Raw genomic sequence first — 10,929 nt, 5'->3', positions numbered from 1 at the left:
GTGGGATTGCTGGGTCATATGGTAATTCTATTTTTAGTTTTTTAAGGAAACTCCATGCTTTTCTCCATAGTGGCTGTATCAATTTACGTTCCCACAAACAGTGCAAGAGGGTTCTCTCTTCTCTACACCTTCTCCAGCATTTGTTGTTTGTAGATTTTCTGATGATGCCCATTCTAACTGGTGTGAGGTGATACCTCATTGTAGTTTTATTTGCATTTCTCTAATAATTACTGATGTTGAGCAGCTTTTCATGTGCTTCTTGGCCATCTGTATGTCTTCTTTGGAGAAATGTCTATTTAGGTCTTCTGCCCATTTTTGGATTGGATTGTTTGGTTTTTTTAATATCGAGCTGCATGAGCTGTTTATATACTTTGGAGATTAATCCTTTGTCCGTTGATTCGTTAGCAAATATTTTCTCCCATTCTGAGGGTTGTTTTTTCGTCTTGTTTGTAGTTTCCCTTGCTGTGCAAAAGCTTTTAACTTTCATCAGGTTCAATTTGTTTATTTTTGTTTTTATTTCTATTACTCTAGGAGGTGGATCAAAAAAGATCTTGGTGTGATTTATATCAAAGAGTGTTCTTCCTATGTTTTCCCCTAAGCGTTTTATACTGTCCAGACTTACATTTAGGTCTCTAATCCATTTTGAGTTTATTTTTGTGTATGGTGTTAGGGAGTATTCTAATTTCATTCTTTTACATGTAGCTGTCCAGTTTTCCCAGCACCACTTATTGAAGAGGCTGTCTTTTCTCTATTGTATATTCTTGCCTCCTTTATCAAAAATAAGGTGACCATAGGTGCGTGGGGTTATCTCCGGGCTTTCTATCCTGTTCCACTGATCTATACTTCCGTTTTTGTGCCAGTACCATACTGTCTTGATTAAGGTAGCCTTGTAGTATAGTCTGAAGTCAGGGAGTCTGATTCCTGCAGCTCCGTTTTTTTCCCTTAAGACTGCTTTGGCTATTCAGGGTTTTTGTGTCTCCATACAAATTTTAAGATTTTTTGTTCTAATTCTGTAAAAAATGCCATTAATAATTTGATACGGATTGCATTGAATCTGTAAATTGCTTTATAGTCATTTTTAGAATGTTAATTCTTCCAATCCAAGAACATGGTATATCTCTCCATCTATTTGTATCATTTTTAATTACTTTCATGAGTGTCTTATAGTTTTCAGCATACAGGTCTTTTGTCTCCCTAGGTAGGTTTATTCCTAGATATTTTATTCTTCTTGTTGCAGTGGTAAATGGGAGTGTTTCCTTAATTTCCTGTTCAGATTTTTCATCATTAGTGTATAGGAATGCAAGAGATTTCTGTGCATTAATTTTGTATCCTGAAACTTTACCAAATTCATTGATTAGCTCTAGTAGTTTTCTGGTGGCATCTTTAGGATTCTCTATGTATAGTATCATGTCATCTGCAAACAGTGACAGTTTTACTTCTTCTTTTCAATTTGTATTCCTTTTATTTCTTTTTCTTCTCTGATTGAGGTGGCTAGGACTTCCAAAACTATGTTGAATAATAGTGGTGAGAGTAGACATCCTTGTCTTGCTCCTGATCTTAGAGGAAATGCTTTCAGTTTTTCACCATTGAGAATGATGTTTGCTGTGTGTTTGTCGTATATGGACTTTATTAAGTTGAGGTAGGTTCCCTCTATGCTCACTTTCTGGAGAGTTTTTATCATAAATTGGTGTTGAATTTTGTCAAAAGCTTTTTCTGCATCTATTGAAATGATCATATGCTTTTTCTTCTTCAATTTGTTAATATGGTGTATCACATTGATTGATTTGTGTATATTAAAGAATCCTTGCATCCCTGGGATAAATCCCACTTGATCATGGTGTATGATCCTTTTAATGTGTTTATTCTGTTTGCTAATATTTTGTTGAGGATTTTTTGCATCTATATTCATCAGTGATATTGGTCTGTAATTTTTTTTGTACTATCTTTGTCTGGTTTTGGTATCAGGATGATGGTAGCCTCATAGAATGAGTTTGGGAGTGTTCCTTCCTCTGCAAATTTTTGGAAGAGTTTGAGAAGGTCGGATGTTAGCTCTTCTCTAAATGTTTGATAGAATTCACCAGTGAAGCCATCTGGTCCTGGACTTCTGTTTGCTGGAAGATTTTTAATCACAGTTTCAATTTCATTACTTGTGACTGGTCTGGTCATATTGTGTATTTCCTCCTGCTTCAGGTTTGGAAGGATATAGCTTTCTAAGAATTTGTCCATTTATCCCAGGTTGTCCATTTTATTGGCATAGAGTTGCTTGTAGTAATCTCTTAGGATGCTTTGTATTTCTGTGGTGTCTGTTGTAACTTCTCCTTTTTCATTTCTAATTTCATTGATTTGAGTTCTCTCCCTCTTTTTCTTGATGACTCTGGCTAATGGTTTATCAATTTTGTTTATCTTCTCAAAGAACCAGTTTTAGTTTTATTGATTTTTGCTATTGTTTTCTTTGTTTCTATTTCATTTATTTGTGCTCTGATCTTTATGATTTCTTTCGTTCTACTAACTTTGGGTTTTGTTTGTTCTTCTTTCTCTAGTTCCTTTAGTTTAAGGTTAGATTGAGATTTTTCTTTTTTCTTGAGGTAGGCTTTTACTGCTATAAACTTCCCTCGTAGAACTGCTTTCACTGCATCCCATAGGTTTTGGGTTATCATGTTTTCACTGTCATTTGTCTCTAGGTATTTTTGATTTCCTCTTTGATTTCTTCAGTGATCTCTTGGTTATTTAGTAACGTATTGTTTAGCCTCCATGTGTTTGTGTTTTTTACCTTTTTTTCACTGTAATTGATTTCTAATCTCATAGTGTTGTGGTCAGAAAAGATGCTTGCTATGATTTCAATTTTCTTAAATTTACTGAGGCTTGATTTGTGTCCCAAGATGTGATCGATCCTGGAGAATGTTCCATGTGCACTTGAGAAGAAAGTGTAATCTGCTGTTTTTGGATGGAATGTCCTAAAAATATCAATTAAATCTATCTGGTCTATTGTGCCATTTATAGCTTGTGTTTCCTTAATAATTTTCTGTTTTGATGATCTGTCCATTGGTGTAAGTGAGGTGTTAAAGTCCCCCACTATTATTGTATTACTGTCGATTTCCTCTTTTATAGCTGTTAGCAGTTGCCTTATGTATTGAGGTGCTCCTATGTTGGGTACATATATATTTATAATTGTTATATCTTCTTCTTGGATTGATCCCTTGATCATTATGTAGTGTCCTTCCTTGTCTCTTGTAACATTCTTTATTTTAAAGTCTATTTTATCTGATATGAGTATTGCTACTCCAGCTTTCTTTTGATTTCCATTTGCATGGAATATCTTTTCCATCCCCTCAGTTTCAGCCTGTACGTATCCTTAGGTCTGAAGTGGGCCTTTTGTAGACAGCATATATATGGGTCCTGTTTTTGTATCCATTCAGTGAGCCTGTGTCTTTTGGTTGGAGCATTTAATCCATTCACGTTTAAGGTAATTATCAATATGTACGTTCCTATTACCATTTTCTTAATTGCTATGGGTTTGTTTTTGCAGGTCCTTTTCTTCTCTTGTGTTTCCCACTTAAGAGAAGTTCCTTTAGCATTTGTTGTACAGTTGGTTTGGTGGTGCTGAAATCTCTTAGCTTTTGCTTGTCTGTAAAACTTTTGATTTCTCTGTTGAATCTGAATGATATCCTTGTCGGGAAGAGTAATCTTGATTGTAGCTTCTTCCCTGTCATCACTTTAAATATATCATGCCACTCCCTTCTGGCTTGTAGAGTTTCTGCTGAGAAGTCAGCTGTTAACGTTATGGGAGTTCCCTTGTATGCTATTTGTCATTTTTCCCTTGTTGCTTTCAATAATTTTTCTTTGTTTTTAATTTTTGTCAATTTGATTACTATGCGTCATGACGTGTTTCTCCTTGGGTTTATCCTGTCTGGGACTCTCTGCACTTCTTGGACTTGGGTGGCTATTTCCTTTCCCATTTTAGGGAAGTTTTTGACTATAATCTCTTCAAATATTTTCTCGGGTCCTTTCTCTCTCTCTTCTTCTTCTGGGACCCTTATAATGCAAATGTTGTTGCGTTTAATGTTGCCTAAGAGGTATCTTATGCTGTCTTCATTTCTTTTCATTCTTTTTTCTTTATTCAGTTCTGTGGCAGTGAATTCCACCATTCTGTCTTCCAGGTCACTTATCTGTTCTTCTGCCTCAGTTATTCTGCTTCTGATTACTTCTAGTATAGTTTTCATTTCAGTTATTGTATTGTTCATCTCTGTTTGTTTGTTTTTTAATTCTTCTAGGTGTTTGTTCTTTAATTCTTTTAGGTCTCTGTTAAACAGTTCTTGCATCTTCTGAATCTTTGCCTCCATTCTTTTTCCAATGTTCCGTATCATCTTCACTAGCATTATTCTGAATTCTTTTTCTGGAATGTTGCCTATCTCCACTTCATTTAGTTGTTTTTCTGGGGATTTATCTTGTTCCTTCATCTGATACATAGTCCTCTGCCTTTCATCTTGTCTATCTTTCTGTGAATGTGGTTTTGGTTCCACAGCCTCCAGGACTGTAGTCATTCTTGCTTCTGCTTTCTGCCCTCTGGTGGATGAGGCTATCCAAGAGGCTTGTGCAAGTTTCCTGATGGGAGGGACTGGTGATGGGTAGAGCTGGGTGTTGCTCTGGTGGGCAGAGCTTAGTAAAACTTTAATCTGCTTGTCTGCTGATGTGTGGGGCTAAGTCCATCCCTGTTGGTTGTTTGGCCTGAGGTGACCCAACACTGGAGCCTACCTGGCTCTTTGGTGGAGCTAATGGCAGACTCTGGGAGGGCTCACGCCAAGGAGTCCTTCTCAGAACTTCTGCTGCCAGTGTGCTTGTCCTCATGGTGACACCCCCTGCCTCTGCAGGAGACCCTCCAACACTAGAAGATAGGTCTGGTTCAGTGTCCTACGGGGTCACTGTTCCTTCCACTGGGTCCCGATGCACACACTACTTTGTGTGTGCCCTCCAAGAGTGGAGTCTCTGTTTCCCCCAGTCCTATTGAAGTCCTGCAATCAAATCATGCTAGGCTTCAAAGTCTGATAATCTGGGAATTCCTCCTCCTGTTGCCAGATCCCCAGGTTGGGAAGCCTCACGTGGGGCTCAGAACCTTCACTCTAGTGGGTGGACTTCTGTGGTGCAAGTGTTCTCCAGTTTGTGAGTCACCCACCCAGCAGTTATGGGATTTGACTTTATTGTGATTGAGCCCCTCCTACCATCTCATTTTGGCTTCTCCTTTGTCTTTGGATGTGGAGTATCTTTTTTGGTGAGTTCCAGTGTCTTCCTGTTGATGATTGTTCAGCAGTTAGTTGTGATTTTGGTGCTTTCGCAAGAGTGAGTGATCGCACATCCTTCTACTCCACCATCTTGAACCAATCTCCTATATCTTTACATATTTGTAATTCCTAAACTGGAAAGCTCCATGTATTATCTTGTTTATTCTCCTAGGGCCTATCATAGTGCTTTGTAAATAGAATATAGCTACTGAGTTGATTGAGTGAATAAACTAAAAGAATTATTCTTTATTTTGTATGGTTTAGGGAATTATTGATTTTTTTTTTTTTTAGTTAATGAGTGACATGTTCAGATTTGTAATTTAAGGTTAATCTGGAAGTATATGAAAAGTGAAATGGAGGTGGAGCATTTAAAAGAAAGGAGGCAAGTATAAGGAATCACAGAAACTCTAGCCACCAATGAGAAAACCTTCCTGATGAAGTGGTACCTCCAAGGAATAAGAGAAAATATGCCCCACATTCCTTATACATTATAGCTTTTAAAGATGTACATCATTTTGTATGATGGCAGAGGTTGTCTAATTATTCTAAAATAAATCTTTGCTGCCATCTTGTGGAAAAAATTTATACTTTATAACAATGTTTAAGCTTTGCAATACTTACTGAACCTGTAATTATCCATAGTCTTTAAAAATAATAATAAATTTCAACTTGGTTTTTTAAAAAGTTACTTTATCTTTTAAAAAATAATAAATTTCAACTTAACCCTTAACATTTAAAAGTATTCCTTCTTCTGCCTTCATGCAAACTGACTTTTCAATTTACATGGACTTTTTAATTTATATATTTTCTGGAGTCTAATTTTGTTTTGTTAATTGTAATATAAATATCTCTAAATTAATTTCTATATTTAAATTTGTTCAATTTTGCTCCAAATTCTACAAACTAAAGAAAAACATCAGCTACAAATTAATTATGAATTTACCACCTTTGAGCTCCTTTCTACTGAGTACATATCAGTTCATTCATTCAATTTATTTAATAAATATATACTGAGTGCCAGCCATAAAAAGGAACAAAGTTGGGTCATTTTTAGAGACATGGATGAATCTAGAGACTGTCATAGAGAGTGAAGTAAGTCAGAAAGAGAAAAACAAATATCGTATATTAACGCATACATGTGGAACCTAGAAAAATGGGACAGATGAACTGGTTTGCAGGGCAGAAATTGAGACACAGATGTAGAGAACAAACGTATGGACACCAAGGGGGGAAAGCGGTGGGGGAGGTGGGGATGGGGGTGTGCTGGATTGGGCGATTGGGATTGACATGTATACACTGATGTGTATAAAATTGATGCCTAATAAGGACCTGCTGTATAAAAAAATAAATTAAATTCAAAAAAAAGAAAATATATATATATACTGAGTGCATATCTTGTGTCCGTCATTGTTCTAAGCATTCAGGATATGGTAGTGAATAAATAGACAAAAAGCTCTGCTTTCAAGGATTTTACATTTTAGTTAGATATATAAAGTGGATTTGTTTGTCTTGATGTTCTTTGAAAACATCTTTGTTATATACTATAACAAACTGCATAAAAGTTTCTAATTTTGAAGCAAGGAAGATATAAAAGAAACTATCTCTAAACTGGGATTTCTTCTTGGAAAAAAATGTAGTCTAGAATACTCCAATATTAGGACCATGCATATAAAATTTTTGAACTTAGAAACTGTAAGTCTTCGTGATTATTTCTGTATTTATAAGATGACATATTTCTGTATTTATAAGATGACATAAAAGATGGCTACAAATAAATGACTTAGCAACAAATTTTACAATTTTGATTAGTTTATTCAAATCTAAGCAAAATAAGTCATTTAGCGCTCACATGCATCATCTAAGTTGTCAAAGTTTAATGAAAATTGAAATTGTTTGGAAAGGCTTGCATTTTAGATGATGTAATGTAAAACTGTAATTTGATGGAAATACCAGCAATTATTGCACAAGGAAATCATTCTTCCTAATTGACAACATCTTCAAACTTACAGCCTGTAAAATTATCTTTTCTTTTTCTATTAATAGAGCATGTAGTCCATAAAATTCTGAGATATGATGAATTTCATTTTTTGAAGGTTTAATTTTTTTAAGAAAAGGTATTCAGTGAGAATGCACACATTTCAACATATTTCAATTTGTTTCAGTATGGGTCCTCTCCAAAAGCAGAGCTGGAGACAAAAGCTTATTAATAGACAGTCTATTTTAGGAAGTCACCTCAAAGAGGAGGAGTGGGAAACTGCAAAGAGAAGGAGAGAAAGAAAATTGAATCCTAGGATATCTTATTGAGCAGTATGATTATTGCAGTAAATAGTTGGCCTCAATCCCTCTAAGAAGCCTCATAGGATACATTTCAGATTTGTCCACTTGAGACACAGACTCAGGTGCACTTACCCACTAGTCCCCATCCAACACTTGGTCAGGGCTGCACCATTACATGTTTATTCCTACCACTTTCAGGTTTGGTAAGCATCAGAAGGGCTGACTGGATTCTCTTGGACATTTTATAATACATACTAGCACCAGAGAAATCTGGGAATAGAGAACGAAAAGTATGTGATTCATTTGAAATGAGACATTAGGTTATATCCACAATGAGTAGAGTAAAATGATGGGGCAAGAGAATGTGAGGTGGGGCACAAAACATGTACAATTCTCACCTCTCATTTTATGATGCTGTTGAAACTAATAAGGACACCCTCTTAGGTGGGAATTTAAAAAGTAAAAACAAATAAGTAAGAATTTATTATAAGAAAAAGTACTTTCCAAATTTGATATGAGAATTTAATAAATTATTTCCATCAGGATTGCAGTCTATATGGAAATTCAAATATGGGTAACACTATGAAAAGTTGTATTCTTCACAAAGCTCACACATGCTGAAGAGTATAAACAGAAACCTATGTTTTTTAATATACAAAATTATCATTTCTAGTTTCTCTGATTATTTATATTTTATTTCCTCCTTTGTTTTGTAGGGATAAATTTCAATGTATTCTTGTTTGTAATCTTTGTTTTTTTAAATTGCAATTTTCAAAGGACTTCAAAAGCTGAAGGGTTTCTGGTAATCCAAATTTATAAACTGTTTCTGTTAAAGATGTTCAGCTTATTTTGAAAAAAACTAACCAAATTTTGGAAGAATCACTTACAAAATATGCAACACTATTGTAGGGCATTGATACTGGTTTACAAAGTAGTGAAATAAATTCAGGACATTTCTAAAAATGTGATTGATGCAGGGAAGCAAAAAGAAAAACAGGTACTGCTATGATTAGGTCTTTTTTTTCTTTCTTTCTTTTTGATTCAACATAGGCTTCACCACAAAAAAGAATTCAGTTGTTATTCCATGTAAAAAATATTTGCAAATTTTGACGATCAGATTTCTAATGTAATTCTTACACCATCACAGCATAAGTAAATAAAATTGTACGTGCACCATAACTAAGCCCAAGTACATTTCTGCTTCATAAATTTCTTAATCTGATAAGAACAGTTTGTGCCATGATGTTGTGCTCCAACAAAATTGGTATTCATATTGTTACCATCTAATCTTTTGTATAAAATGTGTATGTTATAATATTTAAAAGCTATGTTACCACTGCAAATTTCAAATACTTAAATATCTAGTCCTCAGATTCTTGTGATATGTGATATGAAAAAATATACATAACCACAACTTTAGGCTATTCAGTAAAATAGCAGAATGATAAGACTACATAATTTATGAAATGGAGCTAAAGTATGCAAGGGCAAATTTATAGCCTTAAATTATTTCATCTGTGAACAAGGGGAAAAAAAGAAATTAAGGCTTTTAACCTTAAAAAAAGAAAAAAGAACAAATAAAATTAAGGAAAACAGGTGAAATAATAAGTGAAACAGAGCAGATAATAATTTAATAGAATTGAATAGAAAGCCCAGAAATAAACCAGAGTAGGTATACATGTGTGTGCATACACAGTATTACGGGAGTAGTTGATTCAACGGTCCTAAGTATAAAAGCACTGGGAAAAAAAAAAACACAAAGGAAAATATGCATAAATTTGATTGCATAAAAATTAAATATTGCTCTACTATCAAAAAATGATAAATAAGAAAGGTCAACTATGAAATAAATATTTCAAAAATGTCTATTTTAATATTTTAAAATTATAAAAATCTATTCAAAACCAAAATAAAAATCTTTAGTTCTCCAAAAGATAAATGAGCAAAGGATATGAGGAGTGAATTCACAAAACAAAAGAAAGCAAAATTATTAGAAGTTACAGTATTTAAGGCTGGAAGGATGCTCTGAACCTAGGACTTTCATCTATTGCTGTTGGGAGTGTAAATTTGTATAATCTATCTGGAAAGTAGCATAGGTGTATATTTCATCTTAAATTTGTTCATATTATTTTACATAGAAATTCCACTTTCAAGGATCTAAGCTGAGAAAAAAGGAGATACAAATATTTGTATATAAGGATGTTAATCATATTATTATTTACAAAAGAAAAATATTGGAAGCCACATCTATGTGCAACAACAAAGAATGCCTATGTCATCTAAGAAAATATTGGTATTTGTGGCAGTAGGATTGAATACCATTTGGTCATGCTATTTCTGTAGAACATTTCAAAGTAAAAATAGTTTTCATTTATTGAGCACCTACCATGCACAAGGCAATGCACTAAAGAGCTTTACAAGTGATTTCCACACTTTGATTGATTTCCATGCTTTTAACACTAACAACATTTACATGATCTCTAAAGAATTATTATGATTTACATTTGACAGAAGAGAAAATTGAAGTCTAGACAGATTTCCTGAAATGATTAAAGTCTTTTAGGCACTATATTGCAGAGCTAAGATTTGAATCCCAGTCTGACTCCAAAGGTCCACTTCCCACTTCAGCTATTCTACAGCACTGCTTTCATAGCATGGGAAAAATCTCAAGATACTATGTAATAGTTCGTGTGTGTTGGGGGGTAGGGAGGTGGGAGCTGGATTTAAAGGCTATATAAATTATGTGTGTTACCACCACAAAGTTTCTTGAACAGTTCCTGGTAGTCAGCACTGGAGTGTGGGAATGGACGTGAAGTGTTGGGGGTGAAGTGGAATGCACTGTCTCTATACTTTCTTTTCTTACTAAGAATAATTTAAACTTCTGTAGACACTATGACTCCAGTTCTGTTTTTTTTTTTTTAACATTCATACCAATACTTGCCTGGGGGGAGGGGGGAACCACTGGAAATAATTTTATCAGTTATTTTAGTGATCTCAATACTTATTGCTGAGAAGTAGAATTATTGTTGATTTATTTTTCATACATTTCTATATTTTCAAATTATCTATTATAAGCATTTATTATTTTCTGATTGTAAAATGCTATAGTTGAAAAAAACTGACAATAAACATTAAAGCCATTTAAATGAGTTAGCTTACTGATAAACAGTGCAATGTTATGATAATGCTAGGCTACTCAGAAAGTGGATTTGGCCACAACCAACTTTTTAAACCTCTTCATCGCTCCTCCTCACATCCATGGCTGGTGAAAAAGCAAATTAATACCACCTTTTTGGAAACAATTGACAGTATATACCTTTAAAGTCCCAAAATTATTTTAAAAGGCTTAAGCCCTTGCAAAACAAAGAATGTCACA

The sequence above is a fragment of the Globicephala melas genome, chromosome 8, assembly GCF_963455315.2.
Source record: "Globicephala melas chromosome 8, mGloMel1.2, whole genome shotgun sequence".
Lineage (NCBI taxonomy): Eukaryota > Metazoa > Chordata > Mammalia > Artiodactyla > Delphinidae > Globicephala > Globicephala melas.
This window is presented reverse-complemented; position numbering follows the sequence as displayed.